The sequence below is a fragment of the Thunnus maccoyii genome, chromosome 15 (genome assembly GCF_910596095.1).
Source record: "Thunnus maccoyii chromosome 15, fThuMac1.1, whole genome shotgun sequence".
In the NCBI taxonomy this organism is placed as follows: domain Eukaryota; kingdom Metazoa; phylum Chordata; class Actinopteri; order Scombriformes; family Scombridae; genus Thunnus; species Thunnus maccoyii.
This window is the reverse complement of record NC_056547.1, coordinates 16,237,999-16,261,976: the sequence shown is the minus strand read 5'-3', so window position 1 is coordinate 16,261,976 and position 23,978 is coordinate 16,237,999. Positions and strand designations below refer to the sequence as shown.

At 41.4% G+C, this 23,978-nt stretch overlaps 1 protein-coding gene across 3 annotated transcripts in view; it reads right to left on the bottom strand.

The window, feature by feature from the left end:
* The window catches only part of pag1 (phosphoprotein membrane anchor with glycosphingolipid microdomains 1), a 51,519-nt gene that overhangs the window by 26,418 nt on the left and 1,123 nt on the right, over positions 1-23,978 (bottom strand). Inside the window, exon 1 of one of the 3 annotated variants that reach the window (XM_042436497.1) lies at positions 13,893-14,020. The exons of the other annotated variants lie outside the window; for them this stretch is intronic. The gene's annotated coding sequence lies outside the window, so the exon portion shown is untranslated. Of the gene's footprint in view, positions 1-13,892; positions 14,021-23,978 lie in introns of those variants that run through there. 3 annotated transcript variants of the gene reach the window in all.

Sequence of the window (23,978 nt, the reverse complement as noted above, 5' to 3'; positions counted from 1 at the left end):
ACACACACACTGCGCAGTGCTCTGACCCCTCGAGTGCTGCTAACGGTGAGTGAAATGTGTAATGCACATCATGTTATGGTGATAATGACTTGTCTTCATGACTTCCTGAGAGTCAATCAGTGACACATATCAATTATTGCAGAGCAGACAGGATGTTGCTCGGTATACTGTACATGGCAAAGATTTCTCAAAGGAGGAAGTCAATTAAAAGAAAAACGGACATGGTGTCTTTAAATAGACACTGCAAGATGTAAACAACTTCTTGATGGTTGTAACATGGCATCTTCTCTCTTCTCTCTCCTATAAACCAGTCAACAAAATACAAATACCAAGAAAGAGCACAAACCCAAGCTTGGTTTCCTGTGATTGTTGCTTCTGAAAATTAGGAGGGAGATCATTTTAAAAAAGGCAACCGACAGCCGACACAGCAAGGAGCAAAAAAAAAAAAAAAATCATCTCATGAGAAGGACTTAACAGTGTGAACAGAGCCAAAGAAGAGATTGCAGATTTTGCGCTAAGCTGCTTGCAATCATCTCACTTCCTACGACAAATTTGTTGTGTGAGATTTCCTTGAAATCTCAATTAGAGAACAGAGTTTGGAGGAGGGACAAAACGCGTACTTTTCCAAAATGCACACAGCAAAGAACACAGGATGACATTTAGCCTTTTAGCCTAGCTTTATATTTCCACTTTCATCTCCCAACAGGAGGCCCTTCAAGGTTAAAGAGTGCATCAGGATGTGTGTTTGTGTGTATGTGTATGTTTGTGCGGGAGTGAAGTTTGACCCGGGCTAAGTGCTGGTGTGAGGACAGTTGCCAATTGAATTCCAGAGAGAAGTCTAAAAATATCCACACACACACAAACACACACCTTCCCAGGCAAATAAGCTAGGGAACAGAGGATAGAGAGCGGGATTCCCATGAGGAATCAGAGGAATGTAAACAGGCCACCCACACACACGCACACACACACACACACACACACACACTTCAGAGTGTTTCATCAGAGGCCGTGAGACGAGGGCCTCATCTGGAAAAAGATGCCCCAGAGAACAGTGCAGTTTGTTGGGATTGTCCTCTTGGTTTACCCCTTCTGTCCTTGTACTGTACTCGAAACAGCCCCATGAGATGCTACAGGAATGCAGCTGCACGCTGGGAAACGTGTCAACCTTCACCCTATTGTTTTACAAGAAACATCCTGTGTGCAAAATCTTGCAGAATTATGAGTAAAACGATACAGCTGCACTCAGCCATACTGAAGACATTAGCGTTAAAGGGAAATTTAACCACATTTTATGTGGCTGTCCAATTAGTGTTGATGGTAAATGTAGTCAATTGAAGCAATAAATTCCTCAGTGTGTGCAATATTGACCGGGAAAGCTGAGTTTTACTGCTCACGGAGCCATGCCAGCAGTGTCTACGCGTACCGGGATGCATTGCGCATGACCTTCTGACGCCCAACCCCCAAACAACTCTAGGATAAAGACGGCTAAATATCTAAGTCAGCCAAAACATGGTAAAATGTATCCACGTCCATAACGTCCTCTGCAAACGTTTTTTGGGATGCCATTTTTTGCTATTAAACGTAAACGTAGCTAGATTGTAATACAAGCAAAGACAACAAGGAAGTTTCGTTTTTGAGTGGCATATAGAGCACGCCCTGGCTACCCAGAGGTGGAGGTTCAAGGCTAATGACGGCTCTGGTGCCGGAAGAGAACAGATTTTGCAGCTTTGCCCCAGAGACAGAGAACATCAGCAACAACTGTAGGTGTTTTTCACACTACATCCCTAATTTGGATAGCTAGAGACAAGGTTTAAAATCTGTGAAATGGTCCTTTAAGGCAGACGAAGCTAAACCAGGGTTACTAAGGTTTAATCAAAAAGTCAGACAGTATAATTCTTATTATCCCTCAGCTCAGTAACACACACACACACACACACACACACACACATATATGCACATGCAATACTTCATTCTAATCCTATGCATGGGTGACTCGGATGAGTGACATCAGCCTTTCTCCTATTAATAAAACCTTCTGGGTCACACACTGCAAATTCTACAATCCCGATTGTGTGTGTGTGTGTGTGTGTGTTCAGACATATACCATTCAGCGGCAGATCACACACCCAAAATGCACTTCAGCTGCTTTTAGATGATTATAATCAAATACTGTACACTCGTAGGCGCAGCTCAAAGTTTGGAGATGGTATAAATATGACATGATGCTTTTAATAATGTACAATGAGATGCCAAACCCCTGCTGGCTTTAACACTTTCTCAGCCATATGACGCCATTGTTGTGTTATTAGGCCTATGGCCCACATAACCACCTGCTCTAGAAATGACTTTCTGGGTCGCTGAGGGATTACTGTAGCGCTAACGCCACAGTACAAAGTCCTAGGGGCCACAAATGGGTCAAATGCTGCTTCATATCAGAGGCAGCAAAAACAATGGAGCACGCCGTAACCTTGAAAGCTCGCTCCTTTGAGATGAGAAATCCACATGGGGTCTCTTCACACTTAATTAGTAGGAACAAGTCTAGACAAGGGAAAGTAAACAGCAGCTAATTTCCTGTGTTTTGGCTTCTCCTGGCCCTGTTCTGTGGTTTGGCCTCGTCGCTTAGCTTAGCTTAGCTGTGTTTGCCCTGCTCCAGCATGCGGCTACCGCAGCTATTGTTCTGCTGACAGGCCACTAATAAACAGCTGGTTGCAGCCCATGTCACTGTGGCAAAACTAGCCGCAGCGACGTGGGCTGCAACCAGCTGCAAAAGTGAGCAAGTGCTGCAAAAATGAAAATGGCACACAGGCCTTTGAAGTTGTCTGCCTTTGAAAGGGTGGGTTCCCATTGTTGAAAGCGAGAGAGGTTCTTTCTTTAGCAGGGAGAGAATCATCGCTCATTTCATCTTTCCAAGTCCTTTTATAGTGTGTTTTGTCTGCAAAGTGGGCATGCTGACACACATGTGTGAAAGAAAAATATATATCTAGGGGAGGAATATGTGATATCTATCAGGAAAAGTGAACTTTCATTTTAAGTTTCATTGTGATTTTTAAGGTGGAAATACAACAGAATCTCCCAGGAATCTAAAATCCAAGAAAATGTAATGAAATAAATACTTCAGGATTTGTAGGAAAAGGCTAACAGCAGTCTTGACTACTGTGTATAAAGTATCAGTTAGTTTCAAAAGCATCTTCCACACTGATCCCCTAACTTCATTGATTAAAAAGGAGATACGAGAGACAGTAAAGTAAAAACTTTCCATTATACTGTATATGCTAGAGTGTGACTGTAAAACAAAGTGTCAAGCTGAGAACTCTTTCATGTGAAGATCCGTAAAGGTAAAGGAAGTTATAACAGATGTTTGGAGTCAGCCCAAAAAGCCCCCACCTCATCCTCTTAAGATCTCTGCAGGAAATGAAAGAGATAGAGTGGAAGGGAAGTAGAAGAGGACATGAATGGACCTCTGAAGCACAACGAGACGCTGTGAGAGTCAATTTAGCCTCCAGAGTAAAGCACAGAATCTCAGCACATTCGGGAGGCTGTAAGCACTTTTGTGATAGAAAGTTTTTACCTGCTATTTCCAGCTGATGTTGTACACAAGTATACAATTGTTATTCACCTCAGAGTCTATTCCTATGAATAATTGATCAACGCGTCGAGCTGTTGGTCCACATGATGATTCAATAATGAGCTCCATAGCCTCATTCTGGGATTTGTAAAGTGGAGCATCACACTGTTTCTTTTTTTTGGGGGGGGGGTTACTGGTTTTACTGGTTCTAAAGTAAGAAGCAGCAAAGACAGGATGGGTGAAAAGGTGGGATAGTGACATATGTTACAACCTGGACTCAAACCCGCAACACACATGGTGTTCATTAGTGCGTTGACCCATGAAGAGGAACTGCTGACAGTGCAGCCAGGTTTTTACTCTTTTTTGTATTTGCAGCTTCATAGTCCTAGAATTACATGGAGATTGAGACCTGTCTATCCAGTAATGTTATAAACAATTAGTGGTAGAAAGCAATAACAATTAGTTGATTGAAAATTAATTAATGACAACATTTTTAAAGAGTGTTTTTTATGGTATTTTGCCTTTACTGGACAGCTTTGACAGTAAAGAATGAGAAGGCAGGGTGATGTTTGAAGGTGATAAGGTCCCCTTATAGTATATGTAGGGATGTAGTTCTAGTTTGTGCCTAAACCTAACCAGACCTTAACCACAGCGTTTCCACACTATAAAGTATAATTATTTTTAACAGTGATTTGTAACGGTTTTGGAAACGTTTTGCCAGCCTGAATTTTAGACCAATACTGTAATTTTTTTATGAGGATGTTTTGGTTGGTTGGTCGAAAAAATAAATTTGTCATCTTGACATCTGGGAAAATATGAAGGTATGATTTCTGACTATTAATAGACAAAACAACAAATTGCTCAATTGCGAAAATAACTGGCAGATGAATCGATAATGAAAACAGTCTTTTGTTGTGGCCCTACAGTAGTTACATGATGCTTGCTGGGACCCATGATGCTCGAATCAATAAAACATTTCATTATGAATTACTTTTTAAGTGATTAGCAAGTAAAAATGCCAACCATGTGTGAATGTTAAAAAACAGCTTATCAAATGTGATAATATGCTTTCTATGCCTCAAATCATGAATATAATTGTCATATTTCTCTTTGGGCTTCTTATGATGAACATCTATCATTACATTTTACCCTGTATCATTAATCATTTAACAGAAAAAAATCAACAGCTCAATAAGCAATCAGCCCTACAATCAACAGAGTTAATGTATCTATCAAATGCACTATAAGCTGAGTGAAAGTTGTTGGAGCAAACTGAATCGTTGATTTTTTGGGAGTAATTATAAGAATGAGATATTAAAGTTCTCTGACTGCCCTCGAGTCAGCTGTAGCTGTGAATTAATTCTGAATCGAGTGTATTTGTTCCATACACAGCTGAAGTACGCTGTCATGCGAGAATCTGTCTGTGACCACACATCTGCGCAAATGTGTGCATTGTTGTATGACAAACACCCCGGGATCAAGGAAAGCTTGTTAACATCCCTCCTGATGTTCAGAGGTCGAACCCCCTCCCCGGGTGTTGTTGTCGCTCGACAGACCACGTCGCACCAAAGGAGCGTGTCCCAATAATAGGCTGTAAAATGACAATTCATACCAGAGACACTCACTCGCGCTGGCTGCCTCGCTGGAAATAAAATAACCTTGAAGTGTAGTGTAAGAGCGCATGAGAGACGACATAGTCATATGTAAAATACACAAGTACACACAGGCTTTCACAGACACATTACGCATCGATTATCCCAGACGACTGGCTGGCTTTGTACATCACTATAGTGTGTCTGGGGTGTGTTTGTTTATGTGTGTGTGGGTTTGGCTTTATGACAAGTTCACACAACAACTTGCATTCTGCAATCATGTTCACAGAGATTGAAAAGGGCAGAATGTAGAAGGCCCTGTCAATACCTGCTATAGCGTTACGATAATCCTATAATAATTGTACAGTAACCGTATCGTAATCCTAAAGTTATTATAGGCTACAAATCTGTGTTTGCCCTTCATATGCTTTCATTCCATCGCATGTCACTTACTGTACATGCAGCAACACAAGCAGTTTAAGGGAACAATATCTGGAAGGATTATGTTAAGTAAATAATCTATTAAAGGATAAGGCTGGAGATTTACTATTTTTTTCTTACTGTCAACAAATCTCATGTGAAGAGCCCAACCAACAATGAACACATCCTACTTACAAGTGTTGTGTGTGTATCCAAAGCCTGATATATCAGTTTATTCTGTGTAGTAGACCTCTGTTGTTGTTCAAAAACTATTAAAAACATGTAAGTGAGCCACACCGTTGCACTGAGTGACATGTTCCTTCATCCCTCAGTTTGTTTAGAAACAGCTCCAAAGAATAATAACAGCAATCATGTTTTCAGTCTCTGGAGAGTAGTTCTGTGTAAGGCGGGGACACAGTTCAATTTACAGAACTTCGCTAGCTTATTGTGCTACATATCACAACCTCTTAACTTTGTCCTAAGGTTCTTCGAGAAATTTACAACGTAGCACAAGGAGATTGTGATGTGAAGCACAACAAGCTAACGAAGCGACGTAAAAGCAAGCGTGATCCTGCTCTTGTGCAGTTTCATCTGCCGTACACAGAACTACTCTCCAGAGACTAAAAATGTGTTTTTAATAGTTTTTGGACAACAATGGAAGTCTACGGCACAGAGGAATATGATCAGGGTCTGAAATTAATACCTGTCAAGCACCAAATGCGGACAGATTTTCTGTTTGGCAAGTAAATCTCTGAAGGCTATCCGCCACAATAGCAGGTAAATGTTTATACAAAAATAGTCATATAATGAAATATCTGGCATGATGGCTCGGAGGAAATTACACACGCACCATATGTGTTTTTTACATGCGTCTAAACAGTGCTGCAAAACTGTAGGAGTGCTCAAGATGGTCTGACACTGTGTGTACAAAGAAAGCACAGCATGAGCAGCAGCAGCAGTGAGTGCTCCGTCTGTGCGTCTACACAGGAGGCATTCAGGTACAGTGTTGAGCGTAGGTCACCCGCGTTTTGCAAGTGCTCAGAGCCAAATCACAATGACTGTAGTTACACTCAGTACAGCACTTTGGCCAACTACAGTTGTTTTTAAATGTGCTCTACAAATAAACTGGATTTGATTTGATAAAACCATTGATGAATATATTAAAATAATTTTGCCTCAAATTTTGCTCCAGCTTCTTCTTCAAGTTTGTATTCAACATAATACCTTATCATCTCAATGAAATGTACTGAAACGAATGTATATTTGACACAAAAAGACAATTTATTATTTTGGCTGGTAAAAAAAATGCTTTTTTTTTTCATCTATCAGTCCTCTTGACAGGTGATTTGGACACTGAGTACGATATATCAGGCTTTGGATATACACACAATACTTGTACACACGATGAATTTGTTGTTGGTGTGGCTCTGCACATGAGATTTGTTGAGAATAAGAAAATCACCAGCCTTTTTCCTTTAAACACTATTGTCACTCTTCTTTGTAGAGCTCAGATGAGGAATAGCTCACACTCAAAAATGTCTGCAATTAGGACTTCACTGATGAAATAATCTTTCTTTTTTTTTTTTACAAAGCTGTCTTCATCTGGTGTGATACAACTTTATGTCAATGTGGGCATTTGAATGAGTTTGCGGGTAGACTGTGACTAAAGCGCCACCAGCTGCTTTAAATACCACAGTAACGAGTCACTAGCAGCAACTGAGTGATGAACATACAGCACACACAGTCTCACTCACTCTTTAACATGAACACACACACAATCCAGAGGGAAAGTTGAGTGTGTGTGTGTGTGTGTCCTCCTGCTCATTCGTTGTAATTCTCCCATAATCCTTTACTCTGCAAAATGACACAGCTGCCAGACATATCCTCTTTGCTGGCGCCTCAAACCTCCACTCCCTCTCACTCACACTCTCACACACACACTCACACACACACTCACACTCTCTCTCTCTCTCTCTCTCTCTCTCTTTCTCTCTCTCACTCGTCACTCACTCTACAACCACAACATATCTTAAAACAACATCCATCCCGATGGAGCATCATGGTTATTTATGCACTTTATAGTAATAACAAATGACACCGTTTATTAAAAGGAATCTATCGCCTACAGTGAACAAACGCATGCATTCATCACCATGACAACCTGATAATTGGAAACAAACAGGAACTCCATTCGTATTGTGCGATTTGTCTTCTGCTAATTGTGTCAGAATAAAAATTAGTGGGTCAGTTTGGACTGAAGGAGGAAGATGAAACATCGTGCTTGCTTCCTGTTTGTGCGGACAGAACACACCCTGTTTATGCTGCGGTTTTATTTGACAGACTATTCACAAGCATGGAAACTTTCTAATTCCCTAAAAGTTTGGCATTAGACTCAAGTTTCTGGAAAATATAGTTTGTGCCTTTTTGAGTAGCACCTACTGAGGAAAAAGTACTGTACCTAAATCAACTCACCTATAAGACAGCTTTTATTCGAATCCTTACCAAATTCAAATAAAGAGTATCACTGCTTTTATGTCAAACTCATGAATTTCTGTCTGACCAACTCAAACATAAATCTGTGGTAAAATACATTCACAGCCTTCTCCAGGTACTACTGCGAAGAGGAAGGAAAAGGAAAAGGAGCAGGAAATCAGGATGCGGAGCGCCCACATGCCTAGCTGGTACTTCTGTGATGCCAGTCTGTCCATCCCTCCCCCTAGCAACCCTGTAACCCGGGGCGACAGGGCCTTGACGATGAGCAGACAGAACAGAACTCTGTGGTTCTCCATTTGCTTGTTGCCAAGAGGCTGATAATGCAGACCTTTGAGATCTGTACACACACAGATAGGCACACAAGGGGCATAGAAACACTTGCTTCTGTGTGTGTGTGCATGAAAACACAATACAAACACATGCACTGCAAACACTTCTCTCATACCTGCACACACGTACATGCGAAGACACAATCCCAAATTGAAAGAATGAAAGACAGGGACAAACCGGTATACACACAAACACACACGTACTTTCCTCTGTGTTGTTTTCCAAGTGATTGAGTTACTTAGACAGTCAATATGAAACCCCACATTGAGAAAGAGAAATCAATGCTGTTACACTATCCATGCAATTCATCACCAGCTAACAGCATGAGACAGTTCAAAAGAGTGTTTTTAGGGCTGACCAACAAACAAAAGCTGAAAGAAGCCGGAGCATGAAGTGCAACAATGTAAAAGACACTTTGATCAATAACACTAACACCATGTTGAGGAAATATATTTCGAAAAAAACTCTTAAAGACTCTATTTTATGTATGCACACCCCTACAAACACACTATTTGTGAGAAGCATATTATGCATTCCAGGCAGTCTACAACACCGACTTGGATTCAGCAGCGCTCTGATGTGCTCTCCTGCAAATTCTTGTTGATTGAATATATGCACGCTTGGCTGACAACGTCAAGTTGGTGAAGCACAAGCGCTCTAACTCTGCTAGAATAGATGAGGAGGCTATCTGCTTACTTCTAAACCATCAGTGGATGCAAGCTGACAGCGCAGAAACAAGTGCTAAAAAATCTCAAGAGTGAACCCGGCAGCCCTGGCATCAGAGCAAATGGGATGTGAAGTTTCTGGAACAGCGTCCGTATTGTTGGGAAGAGCGCCACGGGAAGGCTTTAGGTTACAATCTCTACATAGCTTCTGTTTATTGACAGAATACGGAAAAAAAAAAAGAGCAGCACACATCTGCACGCATTAAGCGGCAGCCGTTGTGATGCTAGTCTCAATATCTCATGGCAGAAAAATCACACGCTTTCCAGAAATCCACCCCCCTCCCTCCCACTGTTATCTCACTCTGGTACACATCTCTGCAGCAGCAGAACAGCTGGGCGGCAGAGTCTCTGTCTGTCTGTTGAATTTGTGTGGCTCGAGCTTAGCTATTACGGCATTAAGTCTTATGAGCATTGTGTGTGTAACAGGCGATGCAGAGTCATTAGCGGTGTTGCTTTCAGCATACAGCATGCTTAATGAGAGGGCAAGGCCATGCTGTCTTAGTGATTAGTTACTGTGGAGGCTGAGGGCCAACACTGATTTGTGTGTGTGTGTGTGCTGGGAAAAGGAGGGCGGGTCTTTTAGAGTTTGTAAAACTGAGACACACAATGGCACAAAAATCTGATTTGTACTAAATAATCGTAGTTTTCAGTCTACTACAGGTTGCCTTTCATGCATACGTCATAAGAAAACCCCCTTTTAAGGCGTGTAAAATGCTAGAAAGCAACATTTCAGTCAAAATCAATGAAAAAAAACCCCAAACCCACTGAAACCTAAGCCACAGGCACAGAGCCAGAGATCTGTATTCAAAAGCCAAACTCTACCCGCTTTGTTTTTTTATGAGGCATTGTGTGGCTGAGAGAGGAGCCTAAAAATAACCTTCATAACACGGTTGAAAAGAAGCTAATCCCCCAGCCTCATTTGTTGCTCTGAGTTAGGCTTTTAATTTACCGGTTTATGACTGGGTGTGTGTCTATTGCCACGAGTCTGCATACAGTATGCGCGTGTCACAGTGGCTGTACAGGGATGGGAGAGGATCAAACTTACAAATAATATACAGCGGAGGGAGGCTTGTTTTGGAATTCCCCCGTCCTCTCCCCTCCACGGCAGCCACTGCAGCCTGTTCTTTATCAAACCCGACACAGGAGGACTGAAGAGGAACTATTTATTGTGAGATAAAAACAAGCTTCAGCGGACCAGTTCTTATTGCTCCTGGCAACCTGAGCGAAAGAGAACAATTCTCTGAACACTTATTCAAATCACAGCAACAATGCAGCAGCAACACACTGTTGTACAGTGGAAAAGGAAAGTCCTAGCTACACTTCAGTAGGCAAAGATTCGCAGTTAGCTCATACTAATAAGCTTTTCAGTCAAAAGCGAACTAGGATTATCTTTATGTAAACCTTTAAGTGGAGGTAATACAGCTGAAACAGTGAATCAGCAACTATTTTGCCAATTGATTCATTGTTTCGGCCGTTTTTCAAGCTTCTCAAATGTGAGGATTTGCTGCTTTTCTTCGTCATATATGTTAGTGAACTGAATATCGCTTAAAACAAGAAATTTGAACATGTAATCTTGGGCTCTGGGAAATTCTAATGGGCAATTTATGACAATTTATTGTCAAGGCAATTAATAAAGAAAATACTCAGCAGGTTAATTGGTTAATTGTTAGTTACAGCATTAGTGGGTAAACAGTAAAATAAACTCACGAATAAACTCAGTCTGGGATACAACTTTCCAATCGGACGCTCATTCAGTGCAAAAGACTTGATGCTTGACTGTTCAGGTGATCCCATTGTTTCCCAAATCTATATAGGATCCGGGATTCCCTTTAAGATGAAACAAATAGGTTGCAAAAATAGCATTAGACTGGAAAACTTCTGAATGCTACGAATTTCCAGGGTCTGTTATGTCTAGCAACTCTGCATCAAGTAGGTCTGATTACAACTTGGATTTCCTGCTGTCACTTCCTAGTCTGTCTGAGTGTTGCCATTAGCTCTTTTCCCCAAATTCCTCCACCTCCCTTCTCCTTTTCTTCCCCTCTCCTCAACTCCATCCTTCCATTCCTACATTCCTCTGCATCCAGAGAGGAGCTGCAATGAGTTTAAAGTCATTTTTCAAACAAAAATACCAAACAGTCCCTAGTTCGAGCTACTTGGCTGTGAGAATTTGCTTTTTTTTCCATTGTTTTATGTGATAGTAAATTGGAAGTTTTGAGTTTTGGACTGTAGTTGGACAAAACTAGCAATTCTGAGATGTGATTTTGGGCTTTACTCTTTATTTTCTGATATTTTATAAACCATATAATTAGTTGATTTATAGAGATAATGGATGATGAAAATAATCCTCAATGCAGAGACACCCCTGCACTGATTTCTGAATGAGTAATACCCAAACTAAAGTAAAGTTCAACTGTTATCCGCTCACGTTCTCTAAGGGAGGCTTTATATTTGAATTTCTGTCTCTTGTCTCCCCTCCGTACAAAGAATGTTTGCAGTTGATTATGAAAAGAAGCACAGTGTCTCCCAGGGAGTTAAAGACCTGCATTAGAATTTAGCTGTATATCCATAGCTTCATCCTAAACTCTGTCAACTTGAAAGAATCCACTGGAAGCAATTTTCTCTCCTTCACTGCCCAGGGTTCCACTTTTTTCTCATTTCCCTTGTCCTCTCCTATTTTCCACTTTCCTCTTCTCTTCTTCTCTCTCTGGCGTCTCTTTTCATCTTCACCCCTCCCCTCTAATCCTCCATTTTCTTTAACTTTCCTCTCTTCCAATCATTTCCTCTCCTTTTTTTCGACTCTCCTCGGTCCTTCGGTATTTGTGGAGAGCTCAGGGTTCTGGCTGCGGTTCAAAACCTTTTTCATGTCGCTGCAGCTCAGCAGAGCAACCTGCTGTGGAGGGTCTCTGCGTTTTTCAGGCTCACATCTCCTTCTTTTAAAAAGGTCCGTCCCCCTCTCTCTCTCTCTCTCTCTCTCTCTCTGTCTCCCTCCCTCTCCTGAGCTCAGATCACTTCCTTTACCAAAAGCTGGAAGGTAAAGCACTTTCACCTTCCCCTCCCTCTTTTTCCCCCCCCTCTTGTCAAAACTCACACTCCTGCTATCTGAAGAAAACGTGCAGCTTCCGCAATGCAACCCAAGCGTTTAAGCTTTGTAGGCATTTTTCAAATACGCTACTCCCTGGGCCAAGTATGTACACAATCTCACTGAGCTGTGAAAAAAAAAGATTATACAAGTGAAAGATATGCATTTGACTAAGCTGAGTGAAGATGCAACAGTCGACTGCAGCACATGACATTTGATGTTCTTCTGTATTTTAGAGCAGCATGCATCGATTATTTTCATTATCTCATCATTTTCTTTTTATTTTATTGATTAATCGATGAATCGTTTGGTTTATAAGACATCATGCACTTGTGAAAAATGCCTATAACAATTTCCTAGAGCCTAAAGTGACATCTTTAAACTGCTTGATTTGTCCAACTTTTCTCCAGTGTCCAAAATTCAAAGATTTTCAGTTAACTGTCACTGAAAACAAAGAGAAGTAGCCGATCTTCACATTTGAGAGACTGTCTGGAAGCAGAGATATTTGGGCATTTGTTTTTCAAATAGTTGCTGTTTTTCTTCTTGTACCTTCAGTTGGATGTTTGAGCTTCAGAATGATGTATGTGCAGAGTTTGAAGGCTGTTTTCACATTTATCTGCTGAAGATGGAAAGTTTCTCTGTACTCACCTTAAATCTTAAGTTTAAGTTGCGTACGTATGACAGATATGTGACATCACAACTAGTTTGGAGACAATCGTGATCCAAAAGGCAACTGTCCCAAATGTGATGTGGAAACTTGAAGCATCTAGTGCACAGACCGAAAATGGATTTTTCAGTGAAATAGAAGACATCTTGTGTCCAGCAGTTAAACTTTTGATAAAGATAAATATTTAAACATTCATAAATTCTGGATTTTTTAATGAGGGAGAATGATGAGGTATGATTTTAATGAGGTAATTGAACTTTTTGTGGAAAAACCACACTAGATACAAATCATTAATCAAAGCAGAGTAGTTTTATGTATCTCAAACATGACTGGAGGGGATATTTAACCAATCAATGGTTAATAAGTTATTTACTAAACCTTATAGATCAGTTATAAATCATTACTAGGAACATACTTCTGGTTGCCAGGTTGTAAAAACACCCTTTAGCTGATTGGATTGTACGCCCATCTACCTTCTCAAAAAGGGTTACCAGCTCTTACAACTGCATTACTACCAAACAGAAAAAATAAACCCTAAGCAAAGACAACCCCAAATCTGTTCTTATCGATGGCTTATAACTGATCTTAATAACAGTTAATATAGCTATTAATTACAACATATAAACCTTTTATAAAAAGGAACCAAATAGACAAATTGGAGCAACGAGTTATTTGGTGATACGATCACAGTCTAAAACAGTATCGAGATTGATTCCCAGTCATAACTATCCAATTAAAGTCCAATTCTCACAAAATTACCTTTAAAATAGTTCAATTAAATGAATAAAGCACTACATCACTGCCTTCTCTCTGTGGACAGCATGGAGTGAAACTGTTAGCAAAGCAAACTTGCCCAATCCGTTAACCTTTCATCAGGGAATCTAAGAAAAACATCAGGGACTAACTGTCCAGGAACTGAAAGGCCCCTCGCTTACCTCAACAATCAACTCTTTGTTCTTCCACTTGGCTCAAACATCTTTTTCTCCCATTCTATTTACTCATTCATTCAGGGACTTACTCTGTCTGCATCACTCTCTCTCTCTCTCTCCCTGGATCTTTCTATTCTCTGTCTTCCTTCCTTTATGTTTTGACGTTGCCATTGTCTACTCATGGATAGTGAAGCATATTTACCAGCGGCCAGCAGAGGCAAACAAACCAGCCTATTCAAGCAGCCTGGTGACAGAGATGGAGAAAGGAAGGAGGAGGGTGGAGTGGGGAAAAACAAGGAGAGACTGAGAGTAAATTTCCTGGATGAGTTTAAGATATCAGTAAGCAACCGTTCTTCATTTCACAGAACACAACATGTGCAAACAGTCCTAATGACTTTAATTGTATCCTTCTCGAACTTTCCTTCAATTCTCATGATGCAAATTGTCGTATTCAGGCTCGACCACACAAACACACACACTATCTGTCTCGCTCTCTCGCATCTTCCCACATGCACACACACACATCACGCTGTCTGGTGACATAATGCCCTATAGTCCATTAACAAATACTGTCCCTGCTGTAAACAGTCATTTGCAATCAGGCTAAAGGCTTTTCTCCAGAGAAAAATGGATAAAACTACCCAGTAATTTCCTCCGAACCAACAAGATAATAGCTTCAATCATCGCACACTATGAGCCATGAGAAAAATGATCACTTCCTTTAAAATAAGGCCAAAGTCACAAGTTCATGACAGAGAAGACAAACTTTTAGGAAGTTACTTTGTCTTACATTGTTTCATATTTGCTTGCGGGTTCCTTATTGAAGGAAAGTTAAACAAAGTAGCAATAATTATGTCATTTCAGGCCAGAAAATTCCTGACCTAATGTGTTTCATGTCGTTTGGGAGTGTCCATTATCACTTTCCCACAAAGACAAGATATCTTAGTTTGCTGCACTATCGTGTTATTGACCTTAACACACACACACACACACACACACACACACACACACACACACACACACACACACACACACACACACACACACACAACTTGGGGCCTCATAGTAAACTGTGCATACTGTATATGACTGTCTATGCAGTGGGCCAGCAGCAGCAGCACATTATATCATAAGCAGAAGATCTGAGTGTGCAGAAATGGCAAACAATGGCTGCTGTGTGACACATCGACCTGCTTCTGGATTAAGACCTGGTCATACCAGCATTTAAAATGCAGAGAAGTAAAATCATTCCAATGGAATTGCCACGATTAGTGGATTCGCTCACAGAGGCGAAGTGAACTTAGACCAGCAAGTTTAAACAATATCAAACCATGTTGACAGTGCTGACCTTTGAGGGAAAGGAGAGCCGGAGAGTCCAAAATGGAGAAAGGTTATTAGCAGCGTTGCACCACCATTTTTATTTAACCTCCTCCGCCAGAGTATGAACTGCTACATAAAATGGTTCGCAGACAGTTATGAGACAAGAGTTGATGGTAAAAATACGTCTTTTGAGTAAAGTGTGTGAACTTGCTCTCCTATTAGCGACAGAGTTTATTAGCGACAGAGCTCATTAGCTTTATTATTTATTGGTGAAAAAACATACAGAATAACTAGCGCTAGCATGTTCCCGGCTGGCTAGCATGTTTGTGGTTAGCTCAGTAGTAGACTGTACAAGTAGGCCTATACACTACGTCCCCTAGTTTCTAGAACTTGGCCTTTAGCGCTGAAATTATTAGTTCATTAAAAGTTAATCAGGAACAATTTTAATAATCAATAGTTTTTGTCATTTATGAAGCAAAAAGGGCAAAGATTAGCTCATTCCAGCATCTTAAATGTGATGATTCCTTTTTATATATTATTATAGATTGAATAACCTATCTTTTGTACTGTTTGTTGAAAGACAAGAAATCTGAAGATGTTACCTAACCCTCTGGAAAATGGTGTTGGGCTTTATTCTCTATTTTATGACGTTGCCTGGGGTTGATCAGAAAAACCAATATCAGTTAATGATGAAAATGATAATAAGTTGCAGCCATACTCTGAATGGAATAGAACTGAAATAAATAGGCTACTTAATAGAAAGGCCTATTTTATCCTCATGCAGAGTTATAAATACAGTTAGAGGGGCCAGGCCCCTTGGCTTTTCCTGTGCATCGCCTCCTCCATTCTAAACTCAGCTCTCCGACCTCTGTCCAATCAACCGAGAAAGACCAAGCCACACTTAAAAACCAGCGTTTGACCCTGGAGAGCAGTCTCTTTCACTTCATTTCCCACATTTCTTGCTTTTCCTTTCGCACCTGTCTGTTCTTCACCTTCTCTTGCTGCATTACTACACTGTTGAGTGAAAAAACCTTGCTGGAAAAGAGGTTGAAAAGGCCGGCCATGTAATATCTGCCTCTCACTATTGCAATTTATCAGAGCTCAGGCATAGCAGAGCACGCACCCACACCTTGTTTGTCTACGGCTTATATTAATACGCCGGTGCGTACAGATAACGGGGGCATTTCCTATTATGAGCCTGCTTGGGAAAAGGGAAGAGGGAGGTACGCTTTAATTGTAAGCAGGACAGATTGCCTTTGGGTATGTGTGTGTGTGTGTGTGTGTGTGTGCCCAATTGCCTCTGCTTAAGATCGATGCCAGTGGCAGCAATGCAGGTTTTCAGCCATTTCACAGACTAAGCTAGAAAGAACGAAGAAAAAGTTGTAGGAGAGAGAAAGCAAGGGGAAAGGGAAGACAGATGACGGATACAGAAAGAGGAATGGAAAGGAGACAAATAGAGAGGAAATGTGAAAAGGTGGTGACCGGAGAGGAAGAGTGTAGAAATACAAGACAAGACGAAGAGGAGAGACAGAAGAAGAAAAATATGAACAAAACAAAAATGGAGTAAACGGACGGATAGGTCCAGAGAAACAAAAGAGGAAGAAAGAAAAAAAATGGAGAAACATACATGGACATAATGGTGTCAGTAGTCTCCCACAGCCAGCCTGAGGTCCTTAATGATGGATGGAAGCCAATCCACTGGCCGTCCCATCTTTCATCTGACTGCGCACAGACGGAGCAAACAACCACCCAAAAACCTCATCGCACTACAGACGTTCACTTAAAACTATGGTATGTCCAAACAACATGGGATAACATCCATATACACATAAGCATGAAACACACACACACACACTGCCCTACACTGACACACATTCTCATACACACAGATGTCAGAAAACCAACCAACGACAAAAACATCTCTTTGTGTTCTATCATTTCATCTAGTCCCCAATAACCCTCATTCAGTTCCAGTTACAAACATGAACTCTCTCTCCAAACACATGATGTCGAACACCCGACCTCACAAACACATGATGACCTCATTGGCACTGACAGAACACTGCCTTATTGTATTGCGCCATTTCTCGCAGTATAAAAACAAAAATGTATAAGAGTAAATGATTATTCACATCGCCATTTTCACAAACCGTGATTGTTTTTGTAGACAAAGACGCCCAGAGAGAAATACAGAGAAAGAGAAGCATGCAGAACAAATACACGCTTATGTATATATATGCAGAAATACAGGTGAGTCCAACAGGAAGGTGGTCAAAAAGAGGAAAAACAGATAAACATAGAAACAGATATTGTTCTCGCAAAGACAAAAAAAAAAAACAAGTAGGTTGTGCAGAATACAGATTAGGCTCAGTGCATGCATAAATGTGCACAGGTGTGGGCTTAATGTCCATGTATGTGTGCATGTATGTGTGTGTCTGTGTGCGTGCCCTCCCTGCAGTGCTTTAGCCAGCAGAGTGTGAGATGAGGATCCTCCCCCTGGGTGACATTATAGCATCCCACCCCTGCAGTGTGTGTGAATGTGTGTGTGTGTGGGAGTATGTGTGTGTCTGCTGCATCAGCACCACTGCACACCGAGGGGAAGGGACAGCCTATACACATTCTGTTCACTCACCCATGTCTACTGCCCATCACCTCATCTCACCTGACCGCTCCGCACACTCACACGCACGCTGTTCATCATTCGGCCACTGTTTGTTCACAGCTCGTTCATACCGGACACATGCAAAGCACATTTACAAGTAATTGTGGTTAAAATAGAACCACAATTCCCATGAACTCCACTGCTTCATTTACAGAAAGGATGTTGCTACTTGTCCACTCCCAGTCCCTGGCATCACTCCATTTGACTTGAAGAGCAAGAAGCAACAATACCAGCAGAAAGGAGCAGTGAATAGGCATTCCAACACAAGAGACTAACATGAACCTGGAATCAGTAAAGCTGCACCGACTTGCAGTGTAAAATGGTTTTCCAGCAAAATCCATCCTGTTTGCACACAATGTAGGAGCTGTCTAAAGTACAGCAGAGAACGAAAGTGTTTTTTACTGTTATGATGTCAGACATCTGAGTTAAACATAGTCAAAGGTCCAAAAATTGAGATAAATGTATGTAAAAATGTTCCCCTGTAAATCAAAAGCCAGGGCTTCAATCTGCTCTCAACGCTTCATTTGCAGTATTACTTCTACTTCCTCCTCGTGATGACATCAGATCATCCATTACGTAGCCATTGGATCCGGGCTCAAATATGTACGAATGTATTAGAGAAGTTTCCATTTTGAGTAATGAATGAGAAAAAGAAGTGAAACCCTATTACTACTACTTACGTAGCCCCCCGAGCTGCTGGGAGTCTGCTGAGGAGCAGCTTCCGGGAGCTAACCAATCAGAGTAGAATGGGCTCATCGGGAGGGGAGGGGGGCCTTAAAGAGACAGCAGCTGAACGGCCTGTTTCAGACAGAGGCTGAACTGAGGGACATTAAGTTTATTGAACTGTAAATGATGCAAAGATATACCAGTAAAGCCCCAGAATATAAATATAGACCTGATTATGTGGATGATACTTCACCTTTAAGCATGAAAGTTCAATCTTTACCTAGTAACTCCAACTCAAGGTTACGTAGCTTTTTACTTCAACAAACCCCTCTTCACAACAGCTGAGCAAACCCCAGCCTCTGATGAAAACCCTACACAGCAACGACTGTGTACCAGAATGCAAGTCATTTAAAATTCCTCAACCCTGTCCCCTCACTCTCTCCCTCTCTCTCGATATAGATTCTAACATCAGGGGGGGAATGCATAACGGCTTGTGTTACCAACAATTCTTGGGAAGAGGGACTCTGATTTCCCATTAGAGCATCCCCAAGGCAATCTCAGTTAATCGCATTTGCAGTGTTTACTTGCCTTGAACACGCCACGATCTCCCTCAACCCTCTCTCGCTCTCTCTCGCTCTGTCACACTGTAGCTCAGAGGTGAGGTCTGTTTTAGTGCTGTTGCAGAAAAGAGACTGCACACAACACAAACACAGAGCAGCAGAATAGCCTGAACACAAGCTGAGACACCCTGTTATCCTTGAGAAAATTGCTAAGGGCCACCTTGAGTTGATAACAGTGTGTGCGTGTCAGTGTGTGTCAGCGTGCTGTATGTATCAAAGAGGTAAACAATTGTGAAATATATATGTGTGTAAGTGGAAACAGGTGTGTAGGCGAGTGTGATTGAAGTTTTAGGTATGTGTGGGTATTCCAAGATGTACCCAAGATATGCGTGTCTGTCCATATAGCTGGATTCCTTTCTGTTTGTGTTTGTGGATAACCTGTGGGCGCATGTGTGCTTCGTGTCTGTCAGCAATTAGTCGTTAGTTGTCAGAGTGTTTTTGTGTATTTTCAGGTTACTATGTAGCTTTGGCTGCTAAGTGTTTATGTGTGTGTGTGTTTCTGGGCAGGATCAGGCAGACTGTACGTCAGGACAAACAAGTCTGGCTTTAACAACGTGTGACATGTTGCTTGCAAACACACACACACACACACACGTGAGATTGGGCATTCCAGTGTTTGGTATGCTTACATAATGAGTTCAGCTGCTTGGTGTCTCAAAAATGGGCCTCTTGCTAGTAGAACTGAAGCATGTATTAGTATGTACACAATACATGTAAGGTTTAAAGACTTTTTAAACCCATATTTTTACACTCCACGATCACAGGCAGAGAATAGAGAAGTAATCAAAATAATATATGAATCTGACTACACTCTCTACCCCGGAATAAAATGTATTTAATCTGATCAGAGTGATGAAGCTGTATGTCACTACTACCAGATTCTCCGACTGTATGATAAATTTTGACAAACTCCACATTTTGCTGAAGAGATCCATCATGGTTCACTGACTCCATCAGTCATTGATTAACTGGTTTAACATTTCAGCTCAGCAGAGCATTAGGTAGTTTCCCTGCTTTAAATAAGCGGCTTCCTGATCTCACTGAAGTATGAAAAAAAAGCCTTTCAGAATGAATATTTGTCATCTATTTTTCAACATGTGCCTCTGGTTCCACGGTGGGAATTTTGCAATTCTGAGCTGAGCACTAAAGCTCTAAAAACCTGTTGAAGATTCATAAACTCTGTCGAGTGCGCCCTTTGAAGATTGTGTGCTTGCGTCCCTTTAGAAGAAGAGGCGCACTAATAACCACCGCAAATGGGGTCTCAAAAAGCATAACAAGTGCCCTTTACACTGTACAGAACAAATGAAAAATCAATTTTCAAAGGGTCAATCCTGCTGAGGAGAACGAAAGGAGCACCAGTGATAACCTCACTGTAGATCAATATCCTCTTTTTATTATTAGAATTGCTGGCTCATTTTTTATTCTCCTCATCTGTCATACGCTCCATCTAATGGCTTTTTTTTTTTTCTCTCGTTCAATCCCTGCTTCGCTCTCTCTGATTGAACCCCTGTTTCTCTCTCTCATTTCTCACTCTGAACTCTAATCTTTACAAGCAGAAGGCACTTTCAGCGACCGTCTCTAATTCGGCTGGAGTGAACAAGAGCAAAGTTAATGGTCATTTCTTCACCAGCAGCTGAATGACAGACCGCGTACAGCAAGATTACACATTAAAGATGGCGGATAAATGAGCGTCAATGTGTGCAGTCACGCTAAATGATAGGGAAGAATCTCAAAGACGTCAAATTACGCTATGATCTTAAATCATACAGCAATATTTACCACAGGCTCATTACGCTGCAAGTCAAAAGAGTTATGAATATACAATTATAATATGAATATACAATATTTTCTATACACAAGCAAATACAAATGGGTGTTTCCTTGACAGTTTAGAGCGAACCACTGTGTCTTGCCTGCTAAATGGCTCCGAGCTGCATGAGTGGCTGTGAAATATTTCCTCATTCTCAGCGAAAGTTCCCACATGCACGTGAAAACCTGCATCTTCCTAAAATTAAAAAACAACTTTAATGTGAGCAATGAAAAAACAAATGACAAGCTTAGTTATTTCCTTGAAAGAGTTTACATATAAAACTAATGGGTTTAATATGCAAACCTCTCCGGTGATGTTTTGGTGCATATACTTAGGCTACACAGCAAACACCATACAAAGATGGAAATTCAAATCTGAGCTCAGAGCTTTTATCCCATAAAATCCTCTCCGGACCAACACAGCAGGGACTGCATCTAAGGGGAAAATAATTACATTTAGCTCCTCTACTTTGCTCTGTTCCACATCAATGCCAGAACAAATATTCTTTGCAACAACAGCACACAACAGTATTTTGTATTTCCATTATAGAATCCTGCTCCATCTAAAGCAAGCCTGACATTTAACAAACATTCGGTTCTTTGATAGTCGCAGAAACACATTCTTCCTCTAGACTCAATCTCTTGGTCGAATTCCCTGAGGTGTCTGTCTCAGATGGACAGGGGTGTCAAACGGGGCATGCAGGGTAATTGCAAAACCTGGGGTGCAGAGCCAAACACTCCACTGTTTGCCTACCAATGATGAGGATGGGGGTTCTTGCTTGTTAAAGCCTAAGTGGGTGTGAAATGTGTGTAGTCTGCTAAACGACATCTTGACAACCTATGATGAAACTTTCACAGCAGTCAAACAGAGTGCGATTATGCTCCATCCTTCCAACAGCAGGACTTTCAGGCCTCGCGCAGCAACATCACTGTGTTCTCCATCAGTCCAGACACATTATGACCAGTTCTAATGAGCACAGAATTACAGGCAGCTGTTCAACCTCGCCCCTCCTGAATACGGAACAGTTCTGGTAATGCAAATGACTTTCTACAAAGTCATACTACAACAAGGTGCTATGACTTCAAATACCACATCCTTGATACTGAGGTTAAACAGATTTCATTTAAGGTCATTTCCTGGAAACAATCAACACTTTTTTTGTGCCTGCATGGGAATGTTGAGAGATGAGACAGACATCTGTCCTATCTGGTGGTTAACCAAGATCAAAATTAGAATGAGAACAACTGAAACAGAGAAACAAGTACATGAGAGCAACTGAACTGTAAGTTCAGCTGTATGAGTGATGGTTAAGAGCAAGAGTGGACAGAGCAATGGCTGTGATGCACAGTTTTGTTGTTGCTGACCTACAGAGAAGGAGGCGTCTCAGTGTGGACAAAAACCCTTATAGAAACAACTGATGCTAATGTGAACACAGGTCGTTTTTACACGTACGCGTGCATGCATGATCTGATTTAGTCTGTCTCATGTGGATAAATCTGATTAAAAGGTGCCAGTATACTCCAACGATGCTCAAACATTGTCTAAAACCCTTCTCAATCTCTCTGGTGTGAGAAACCGTGGGGCTGCATCCAACAATTTCTCTAACTTTCTGAAACCAACAATTCACTTCACGCAACGATTGGCAATGTAGAGGTGAGAAATAAACAAGGTTTGAACTTCTCTCGCGAGCTCTTTTTCCCCATTCTTTGGCTGACAGTGTGTACCATTATCGAGTTCTTTTCAGGCATACCCTGACCTATACTGGGCTAGACCCTCCTATCCAAGCTGGATGGGGAAAATGCGGAAATGTGATCCATTTAATTAAAGGCTGTGTGAACAAAAAAGCTAAAACAAGCTCTACTACAACACGTTGGCGCAGTTCGGTGAACGCTCTCAGCCCTTTTTTGCTCGTCTCCTCTCCCCTCTTACATGCAACAGCTGCAAGTAACCAATCTTGTCTCCTTCCAAACGCTAGCGTGCTCCACAGTTCAAATTGTCACAAAGCATTTGTCCCAATAACGTTCGTCACCATGCAGCCAATCGCATATGGAGCGACGGAGATTTAACGATACACAGACATCCACCTCTGACCCTTTGGCACGTGGGTGTTATAAGCTGCAAAAGCCTGCCAGCGACTTTCTCATAAACACAATACAATGATATGAAAACAAGCAGAAGTAGAACACAAATAAGGGTGAGCATTCTCAGATTTCTATGATTCAAATCATTTAGTTTCTATGTTGGACTCTGTGATGTTTGAATTAAACTGAACTCATGCATTCATTTTAAGCATGGTTACCAACTGAGGTAAAACACGAGTGCTGCCAGTTTGCAGCAGAGCGGTGGATATTTGTTTATCATGTTTCTATCAGAAGATGTCAGTAAAATACTAAATTTCGTTAATGTTTAGCGTGTAACACAAGGAGGTTCAGTGAAAGCAAGGGGAAGCTAAAACAAAGTGCAAATTGTGTTTGCTGAAGTGAATGTCAACTTCTGTGAAAGCCAGGCTGCTGCAGGGTAGATGGCCTGCCAACAGTTCCTATTCAACAACTGAACACATCAATGCAGACTGAGGGAGGGGGTTTCTATTGGTGGCATTTGGCTCTGTATGCCTGTGTGTGTGTGTGTGTGTGTGTGTGTGTATGGAGGGAGAATTGGGGGGAAATAAGAGAGAACTCGAGGAGAACTGACAGAGTGTGAAAAACGGTGTTTATTTATTTGGCAGGTCAGCAAAGAGGAAATTCTTATTTACAATTACGGAGAGAGATGGTTGTAGACGTGTGTGTTTGTGTGTCTCTGCCTCTGCGTGTGTGTCCTTACATCATCTGAGCACATACAGTATGTATGTGTGTGTTTGTCCATTCATGCATGCCAGCTCTATGCTATAAGGAAGGAGAGGCCATGTTCTTGTCAGTGTCAATGAGGACAGTGCTGTTTATGCATGTCTGAGGATATCCAGGGGGCTTAGCAGCATCCACACATGACCATCCAAGCAGCATGTGTGTGTTTGTGTGTGTTGTTGTATGCGCGTGCCTCGTGCATGTGTGCATGCCTGTGACTAAAACCAGTCTATCTGTCACCATGGGGGAAGTTGATT